The 10,622-nt window shown below is 42.9% G+C and overlaps 1 long non-coding RNA gene across 2 annotated transcripts; it reads right to left on the bottom strand.

Moving 5' to 3' along the window:
* Positions 1 to 1,929: 1,929 nt before the first annotated feature.
* On the bottom strand, positions 1,930 to 8,134 carry LOC308314057. 2 transcript variants are annotated; one of them, XR_013963932.1, is made up of 3 exons: positions 8,017 to 8,134; positions 7,807 to 7,866; positions 1,930 to 2,461 (listed from the first exon to the last, which is right to left on the bottom strand). It is a non-coding gene; the product is annotated as an uncharacterized lncRNA (long non-coding RNA). The 2 variants fall into 2 exon arrangements; XR_013963933.1 differs by having other exon boundaries at positions 1,930 to 2,438.
* Between the last annotated feature and the right edge of the window lie 2,488 nt (positions 8,135 to 10,622).

Raw genomic sequence — 10,622 nt, 5'->3', positions numbered from 1 at the left:
CTCCGCGGACCACCAGCCGGACGCCTTGCTTCTTCAGGTACATGTGCGCACCCGCCAGGCCGAACGTGCCCCGCGCGTCGTAGCAGCGCCACGCGGGCGCGTCCGAGCACTCGTCCACCAGCGACACGAGGCGCGCGTGGCGCGGCAGCGAGCTGCTGGGCTCCGGCGCCCACAGACACCTGGAGGTCGGCGCGTGGAGCAGCCTGCCGCCGCCCGTCCACCGCCACTGCTGCGCGGGGTTGGCCACGTCGCACCGGCCGAGGATGACGGTCGCCTTGTGGGTCGACAGGCACAGTTTCTTCGGCGTGTGCATGATAAGGAACCCCGCTGGAAAGAGACAGACCCGGACGGACGTGTGAGACTAATTTGAATGCACAAAAAATAAGAGAAAAACTAATCGTTGCCAGTTATTGCCAATACATTTTGCCATTATTTAAATAGGTCTGATTTTCACAGTTTGCAAATAAAAAATATACAGCTTTGAATCAGAACATCATTTTATGCATAATGGAAATTGTTTCATTTCATTTAAGTGAGTTTTAAAAAGCCTATAGAAACATATCCTCGTGATAATCAAGTTAAACAAACGTGTTAGCTAAATAACAGATTTTAAATTAGGCTATATTAATTTGATAACCAGAATAAGCTATAGGCTACTTACATTGTTGTAAAAGTTCAACCCATAACATAAGGATGAACACAGAAGCCTATATAACATCCTCGTTCAGATTATTTACGAAAATGTACAGAAGCTGGCTAGCCCACTAATGATATACTGACACCACTTCCAGCACTTCACACTTGTAGCTATACTTACACGTAGAGGCGAGTCGCATAAGCATAAATACAACAACATATAAAGATTCCATTTCTCTTTGGGTACAGTTTCATGCGACTCCTCCAGTCCTATACAATCATGTTCAGATGAGCAGAGAGTAGTAGAAGCGGTTGAAGGGAAGTGCGTCTTGTGTGGGGAGGAAAAAGTCAGTGACCAGCGCTTCCTTCGGCTCTATTGTTTTGGTCGGTTTCATAGTTAAAGCTGTTCGTTCAGTCAGTGCTGCTCAACGACATGGAAATGCGCCTCTTTCGGAAATACCAGAGTACATCCCAGATGTTACAGTGCTCTGATGAACCTGCTGCACTGCACAAATAGACCTATATATCTCAGCCAGTGTCAATTTAAGTGTAGGCTGGCCAAACGATTGTGGTTCCATACAACAATAATATTAAGCACCACCTGATGATGGGGAGGTATAATTTGTATAGGCTATAATCTTTTCATACTAAACCAATAAAGAGGAATACAATGACAAGACAGAAAGTTGTTGAACTTTGTTTTATTATAGGAAAAAGCAGTCACTTTATGGAGAATTGTATAGCCTATACTTGACAATTTGACATGCCGTATTTCTGAATATGTGTAGGCTACAGTATTGGGACAATAAACATTCTGATATAAGCCTGCAGGTATTATATAAGGCCAGGGTATAGCCCAATATATTTAAATCAATTTCAACTATACACATAATAATAGAACATTTTAAAGTTATGTCAAACAGTCACAGAGGCTAATCATTGTATGACTGTCACTTCAAAACTAAAGCAACCCGTAATATACCTGTCTATACCAGTAAGACGCGCAAACGCGGGAAGCGAACGCAACATATTTGGGTTTTTTTAAGATTTTTTTTTAAGTTATTATTTTTTTAAGTTAAGTTATTTTTAAGTTAAGTTTTTAACTTAGCCATAACCATATAAGGAGTCCCCAAAGCAGCTATACGTCCAAATATGGAGTGTGTTGCATCAATCACAAACAAATCACTCAGCTCCATATATGGGCACAAAGGTGGGACACACACACAGACACACACACAGACAGACATGATCTGCTAGGTCTCACAGTAAGTGTTCACTGCATTCGCAATTAGGACTCAGCGACAATAGCCATGAAAGAAATGCAAAAAGTTCCAGACGAAAAGCAGCATTCTCATCATTTTTCGAACGCATCGAAGATCATGCATTTCACAATGCCATACGACAGACTTCCCGGTCCTTCATTGCCATCCCCAGTTCCTGCTTACTGATGCATGTGTCCCTATAGCTATGACATCAGGGAACGACAGTTTTCTACCTCTGGTCTGCTTTGAGGCAGGATTCCAGAAAAGAAGGGAAGATATAACCTCATTGTCAGCTCTGTAGCAGTGGCCGGCAAACTGTGTTCTTCTGGATCAGACTAGTGAAGAAACACGGGGAAGGTTGCCGTATATTAGATTAGTCGACGGGTGGCTCTTCCAAGACGGATTTTGCACTCTCATTAGAAGGCGGGTGTAAGTGCCAGCCAACCATTTCTCTAATTTCTTTGAAAGTGTCCATGTCTCAGAGACATAGAGTAGAATCGTCTCAACGCAGCATTCTAGGAGATCTTCTGAGGAGATCTTCTGAGGAGATCTCCCGAGGAGATCTTCTGAGGAAGAGACACAAAGAAAAGACAGTATTAACCATTGTTACTAACTACTGTACACAATGTGGACTGTACACAATGTGTACAGTAGTAGTATTGTATGTGTACTACACATACAGTATAGGCCTACAATTATTATGGCTCCATTCAGTTCCATTCCCACACTACACTGCAATAAGTCTTGGACTCTCGAGATGTTGGCTATGGCGAAATTCAAATTCCTTGTATTGTATATGGATATGGCTTTGGGTTAATACATAATATCCTCCCAGTGCAGTGAGTTCACGGAGGTTACAACAAGGACCTGTGTAACAATAACCACCATGCAGTCAGTCAGCGTTTCCCCGTTTGATTGTAAATTAAATGCCTGTGGGTTGGCAAGGAACATTTTGCCACAAAAACAACTGAGGTCATTTGAACATTGACCAGTTAAGAATTTTTGCAGGAGAACATTAACGTTTCAGCCAAGCTCACACTGAACACACACTGACTGGCTCTTACGTTTAATATCCGGTACATGCACGGATACATGAGAATAATATAGTTATATGACCATGCAGGGTTCATTTTGAGAATGACAGAGCTATAGGGGACATGATGAAACTGACTACATGTTGCCACATGTTAAAAAAAACACGTCAGGCTTAATGTGGTTACATTACATAGCCTACATATTTAATTAAAAAGATTATCAAACATAAATATCGAACAAATCAGACATTTCCCAAAAGGCAATATATATATACAGGTATAAGTTCTCCTTCGTGCCTGTGTCTATCCATGGCCTTAAATGCCAATAGGAGGAGTTAACTTGTCACTTCTGGTATGAATTAATTTACATCTATTTTTGTAATTGTTATGAATTCTTATAGCCTATGTGTTGTTATGTGAGTCATGTCTGCCTGTTATGCTTTGCTGTACACCAAATTGCCCTTCGGGGACAAACAAATAAATTAACCTGAACCTGAATTTGCAGTATTTCAGCCTGACCATGAAGCAGATATAAAACATGAACGATAATGACTTGACAAGAAGGGGGTGTATCAACACACGTCTTGTGGGTTAGGGTTATAGGGGGGAGGTCTCGGAAAGCAAAGAAAAATTGGGAGAATTTGTTGTTTGTCTGACACAAGTATGTTAATTGTTAAATTAAATGGAGTTTTATGTCCTACTATTTGCCACATACATTACATTGCTGTATGTGAGATTTGTTTCTCCGCATTTGACCCATCTCTTGGATCAGTTGATCTAATTCTAACCCTTGATGCTGAGTGCCAAGCAGGGAAGCATTGATCTAACCCTTGATGCTGAGTGCCAAGCAGGGAAGCATTGATCTAACCCTTGATGCTGAGTGCCAAGCAGGGAAGCATTGATCTAACCCTTGATGCTGAGTGCCAAGCAGGGAGGCATTGATCTAACCCTTGATGCTGAGTGCCAAGCAGGGAAGCATTGGGTCTAACCCTTGATGCTGAGTGCCAAGCAGGGAAGCATTGGGTCTAACCCTTGATGCTGAGTGCCAAGCAGGGAGGCATTGATCTAACCCTTGATGCTGAGTGCCAAGCAGGGAAGCATTGGGTCTAACCCTTGATGCTGAGTGCCAAGCAAGGAAGCATTGATCTAACCCTTGATGCTGAGTGCCAAGCAGGGAGGCATTGATCTAACCCTTGATGCTGAGTGCCAAGCAAGGAAGCATTGATCTAACCCTTGATGCTGAGTGCCAAGCAGGGAGGCATTGATCTAACCCTTGATGCTGAGTGCCAAGCAGGGAAGCATTGATCTAACCCTTGATGCTGAGTGCCAAGCAGGGAAGCATTGATCTAACCCTTGATGCTGAGTGCCAAGCAGGGAGGCATTGATCTAACCCTTGATGCTGAGTGCCAAGCAGGGAAGCATTGATCTAACCCTTGATGTTGACTGCCAAGCAGGGAAGCATTGATCTAACCCTTGATGCTGAGTGCCAAGTAGGGAAGCATTGATGCTGAGTGCCAAGCAGGGAAGCATTGGGTCCCATTTTTGCAGTCTTTGGTATGACCCGGCCGGGGATCGAAGCCTGACTTCCCAGTTTCAGGGCGGACACACTAACCACAAGTGGACTGAGCTGGATCCCTTCCCTCCCACTATAGTTACCACCAAGAGAATCAATTGCACATGCACGTGTTCCTGGCCTCCAAAGAAATGCACTCCTTTTTCCTCCCCTTATTTTCAGGATTACCGGTTCCTCTCTGCGGGACAGCGCGCTCGGCTAAACCGACCACCCCCCCACCCCCTCATATCCATCTCAGCCTCTCTCCCTGCGACCGCCGACCTCCCATCCTCTTCTTCTCCTCACATCCTGTCGTATATCAGGCAAGAGGTGTGTGTGTGTGTGTGTGTGTGTGTGTGTGTGTGTGTGTCCAGGGACGTGCACACATAGACATTCTATACGTCTGTAAAACAACTGCCCTTTCCAGACCATGAATGCAGCATTTACTACGGCGAAAGAAATGCTATTGCCATGCTAATGCCATGCCGGAAGGCAGCATTCAGGAGAATTGTTTTTTTTTCCAAAGTCTCCTGAACTTGAACACAGTATTTTGCGTTGAACACATTTGTTTAGAAATCCATGTCGTTACACCGCATCTCCACTAGGTAAAGAGTGTTGGGTTGCGCCCCCGAAAATAGCTGATTTACAAGATCTCAATGCTATTTCGTCCAAAAGGGCCCTCTTATGGGATTTCAGCCCCTCTCTAAGGCTCTTTGCACGTCCCTGTGTGTGTGTGTGTGTGTGTGTGTGTGTGTGTGTGTGTACATGTGTGTGTACGTGTGTGTGTGCATGTTCTCCACCCTTTCAACATCCTCCCTCTCCCACTTCCACCCACCCACTGTACTGCTGTTATTCGTCACACACACAGCAGGCAGAACCTGCTAGAGAGTCCATTAGTGGTCTGATGATGAATCGAAGGGTTTGGTCATGGTGTATACAGTAGGCTACAAGTACAGTACACCCCCTGCCTGGACATGATGCTAGTATGTCGCAGGAACCGTCTTGCCCCCAATCCCTATAGGCAAAAGGTGCAGCACACCGGTCCTTGTGAGGTGCCAGCCAACGGGAAAGATACTGAATGAAACAAATGTATAGCCAGCCACACTCTCGTAGCTGCCAATTGCCACACGTTTACTGAGGACACAGAGGAGAAACCAAGGTTTCGGACAGGGTATACTGCCTTCTTCAGGGTAAGCCTATCATTCTAGTATCCATTGATGCTGAGTGCCAAGACCCTGCCGAGGAATCAATCCAATCTCACGGCATACACTCAAACCACAAGGCAAAGTTGTCCTCTAGATATGAGAGATATTAAATACGGACATGCATGCATTTGGAGGAAATATTAACCCTTCTAATTAAGGTAATCAAAACTCATGCGTCTGATCTTAAGAAGTTTTGAAAATAAATCTGAGGGGGAAAAAAAACTTCTATACCGTCTATATACTGTCTCTTCTAAGCTATTTAGGCGACTTAGTTGTCCGGGGTCCCTGGTGTTCTATACTTAGTCCCCTTGTTTTTCCCTCTACACCGCATGCTGGAAATAACCAATCTGCGAACTTGTAGATCTATACAAGTTTCCGTATTATGAGTTATGACATGCCCAGAATAGTGAGATTTTAACGGCCTTCAGTTAAATCAAATCAAAACAATATATATCGTGTGCGGACATTCCACATTTATCTTCATTTAGTAGCATTTTCAGCAAGCCCACATTATTCTCTCATTTAATTTGAATGTGTTTTCGTTTCCGTACATCGATCTTGAAGAGATATATACTGTATAATATCATATAATATAATAATATATATACTGTATAATATCATAACACAATTACAGCGCACCAACAAGGCAAAGAATAATAACGGCAATGGATTCTGAACAAAGTGGACCACCCCTGGATTTTCCATGAGTATGTCTGAGCATCATTCATTTTTGTCAGCTATTTGTGTGTGTGTGTGTGTGTGTGTGTGTGTGTGTGTGTGTGTGTGTGTGTGTGTGTGTGTCTCTCTCTCCTCTCCTCCTCTTTCCTGCCTGTCTTGCTAAGGTCCCCAGAGTCCAACTAGGGTTTCCCCAGCAGCATCCCTGCATATCTGTATCCTCACCGAGCCGCAGTAAGTATACAGCCTACGTTGAGACCGGTACGCAGTTAACTTTAAACTGTGACACCAAGTTAACCAAATTAGACCTGAGGACGATTCTACAAATGCCTTCTAAATGCTAACAGTTTTCTGAAAAACTCATGTTTCTATGTCAGTGATGCTCAAACCTTTTCATGTCAAGGACCTCCAAAAATATATGTAATTGGCCACCGACTCTCATCTGAAAATATGTTCTTCAAAGATTTGCGCCACATTTTCTTGATCTTTCAAAAATATCAGACCTACAAGCTCATAGTGCAGCACTGAGTGCCGCACTTGTAGATCTGATATTTTTCAATAGCTAAAGCATAACATAATGCTTAAAACACCAAAAGTGGTTCCCGTACAGAATGTGTTAAAAACAACACACAGAACAATCAGTAATGAACACAGAACCAAACTCAAAGAGACTTCATAATGACTTTATAATGACAAATTGAACCCAGTGCAGTGTCTGCCAACACTTTCAAAACTACCCAGTGAAATTGAGTGTTAACTCAAGTCAGACTTCGGCTTCAGATTCAAAGTAAATAAGTAATCTTTTTGACACGATTATCCTGTGCAGTAAAAAAACCAAAAAACTTTAAAAGAAAGTGCAGTTTGAAATGGAAGTCCTCGGTTCCTTTTTATTGTTGGGAAATATCCCTGAAGAGTTTCTAATACATGATAAATATTTAATCAAGATCCTCTTAGCAACAAATAAGAAAGTGATCACACAACGCTGGTACCAACACGACCCACCAACGAAAGAACATTGGATGGACATTACTATGAGGAACTGTATGTTATGGAAAAACTAACATTCATACTTAGACTACAAGAGTTCTATAAAAAGTTGGAAAAGTGGGATATCTTCTTCCAGCCTATTGATAATGTACAAGGAATTTAATGAATGTATCCTGTAATATGAAAAATGCAGCCTTTTTTTGTTAGGTTTCCTTTTTTTGTCCCTTGCTTTGTTTTTTTTGTATTGTCTGTTTTCTTTCCTTGTTTTTTTTCTTTCATGTTTTCTTGTCTGTCTTTTTATCAATAAAAATTAAGTGAAAAAAAAGAAAGAAATGGAAGACCTCGAAGGATTGCTGTCCTTTATAGGGCCAGGTGGTCCATGTAAAATAATATTAACATGCCAACATTAACATGGCCATGTGACGTCATGCTGGCAAGTTTTATAAATGACTCACCTCAAGAAAAGGATGGATGGCCATGCTCCTCTTGTCCGGTCCTGTACTGTACTACAGCAGCTGAACAAGAATGCATACAGTAAGCACAAACAAATCAAACGCTCTGATGAAATATGATTCTTTGACAGCCTCTAATAAACAATGATGTTAACGAAAACCAACACATTCCAAGAACCACCCACCACCACCCACCTCGCCGACATAGTATACCTGGTGATGTGAGTGAGCCTATTAGCTCACCGTTAGCCAGGGCTGGAGTGTCCATTCCTTAAGTGGTCCCCAGACTCCCTGACGGCCCATTGTGTTCTGTCCGAGGAGAGAGGCGAGGAGACGACTGAGGTGCGGGCAAGGTCCCTCGAGGTCTGATAAGTAAGAGGAGGAAGAGGGTGGGGTTGAGGTCAAGACCAGGGCGTTCCAAGATTACCCAATTTTTCTATAGGACCCTCATCTATTTCATATCTTATTAACCGTCCTAGATTTGAGCTCTTATGCAATCCACTGCCTTGTTGGGTGCTAAATGTATTGTTCAAGTAAGAAGAAGCTGCTTATTCACTTTAAACTGTGAGAATCTTGATACAATTCAGAAATGTCAGATTACTTTGCTGTTGCATAATTGTTCAAGCAAATCAGACAAATGAAGTGTTCACAGTGAAATTAAGAGGGTTAATTTAGAGTGTATACTGACCCAAATAAATGTAAAATGTGTTAAATGAGTGGATTTTTAATTATCTACAACTGCATGCAGATGCAGCTATACTATACAGTAAGACAGGCTGCACTTGCACAGCTGCACAGCCAGTCTTACTGTATACTATACACTACAGTAAGACAGGCTGCAGCCTGTGCACCTGCAAAATATAATATTTTAGTCGACTAAATCTACAGTTGATTTAGTCGACTGAAATTTATTTTGGTGGGCCTTAATGCCAGCGTAATCACTGTTTTTACACTTGCTGAAAATAGCTGATCTACAAGCTCACCACGCACGACCCGTTGTGAGCTTGTAGATGGACTTATACTGGATCTCTTGTCCACTAGTCCCTTCCTAACATTTTAGTCTAGTTTTTATTTGTTGTTAATTAGTCTTAGTTTTAGTCATCCTAGCTTAAGTTTCCATTTTAGTTTTAGTCAGTGAAAAAAGGTATAGTCGACGAACATTTTTTGTCTTAGTTTCAGTCGACGAAATTAACACTGTCTGTCGTGTTTTTAAAATGAAATAAAGGATTTTTTTCTACTTCAACTGGACAGAGCTGCCTTGGACCCTCTTTTAAGATCGCCACCTTATACCTCCTTCCACAGTGACATTGACTCAAGGTATAGAACGTTTTAAGAAATCTTGTGCTTTGCAACAGTGTCTGTGTCTAATCCGTGTGGTGCAGAACCTGCTCTGTGTACTTAACCCTGCTCCAAAAGGGTCCTGTTGCTGATTGGCAAGGAGGAAGTTCCACCCTCTACAGGAAGTCATGCTGCACAACCCCGTCTGCATCACGGGCTGCCGACCAGCACATGTACTGTAACTGTACATGCACACACGTGCACACACGCACACACGCACACACACACGCCCTATGTAACCAGAGTATTAACGCAAACATAATACACTCACATACTGTACGCATGTATGTATGTAACTATGTATGCACATAGATAAACACATGCATATATACTGTACTCTACTGTACATAGAGAGTACTAGTACAGACAGCAGGTCATTTCTTTGGGTCCAGTTGGATACTTGCCTGGATAGTCATTTTGCACAGAGACTAAAATAGGATATTTCTTTTTCTCAGGTGAAACTACATTCTATAGTTTAACTGTAAAAAAAGTAGTATAATGTGCGCACGCACGCACACACAAGGGAACACATGTTCCATGCCTATTGCAACACTATTCTGTTGAAAATGCTCTTGACGAAAGATTCTATGCCTAAAATGTTGTGTTGTCTCTCCCCTGACTCATCTTTACTGGGCTAGTCGTAAACCTCTTCCTCTCTGTCTGTCTGTCAGTTCTGTGCAGACCACCCCCCCCCCCCCTCCCCAACGCCGCTCATCTCAGGAAACAAACGTCCCCGTTCCTTTGCAATTAGACGCTTCCTTGGCCAATCAGCGCAGGGCGACCTTGACCACTGACCCCATGTGGACAGATGGATAGGCTGAGCTGTCTGGGTCCTCCTGAGGTGGAGCGCCGATCTGGCACGCTACGCTCAGAGGAGAGCAATGTCATCCAAGTCCTCTGGTGCACAATCTGGTACGGAACTGGATACTGGATACCCATTCGGTAAAACATTTCAATATAATACATTTAAACATTTAAGCTTTTTGGAGGATGACTCGAGAGATTTTTGGGAGCAATGTATGTATTTCTAAATGATTGTGTCTGAGGTGGAATTAATATCACCCTCATGATAAATGAGAAAGAAAAGCGTGTATTCTGGGTTTAGTCCATTTAGAGAAAATAGACATTGAGAAAGCAAGGGCAGTAGAAATGGAGTGCAGGAAGATGAAAGCAAAAGCATAGACCATATAGCGACAGTTCACGGAGGACAGAAACATTGTCACTGCCGACGGGACCGTGCTTGAGGCAGTCGAGGACTTCAAATATCTCGGTGCCTGGACTGCTTCAACAGGCACTCGCCTGTGCATGGAACGAGGAGAGAGTGGAAATCAGGCAGACATGGGAGAAGACCTCAAGAGGTGGCTGTTCGTAGCTACAGCTATAGCCATAGGCAGACTCAGTACTGCTGTATGGGGCGCATGAGGCAAGTTCAAATAAGATTATTTTGGGGGTCCACGGCCTGAAAAGAGTGAGACCCACTG

The sequence above is a fragment of the Protomyctophum bolini genome (genome assembly GCF_963924005.1).
Source record: "Protomyctophum bolini genome assembly, chromosome: 4".
Classification (NCBI taxonomy): domain Eukaryota; kingdom Metazoa; phylum Chordata; class Actinopteri; order Myctophiformes; family Myctophidae; genus Protomyctophum; species Protomyctophum bolini.
The sequence above is the reverse complement of the archived record's forward strand: the minus strand, read 5'-3'. Positions and strand labels throughout refer to the sequence as shown.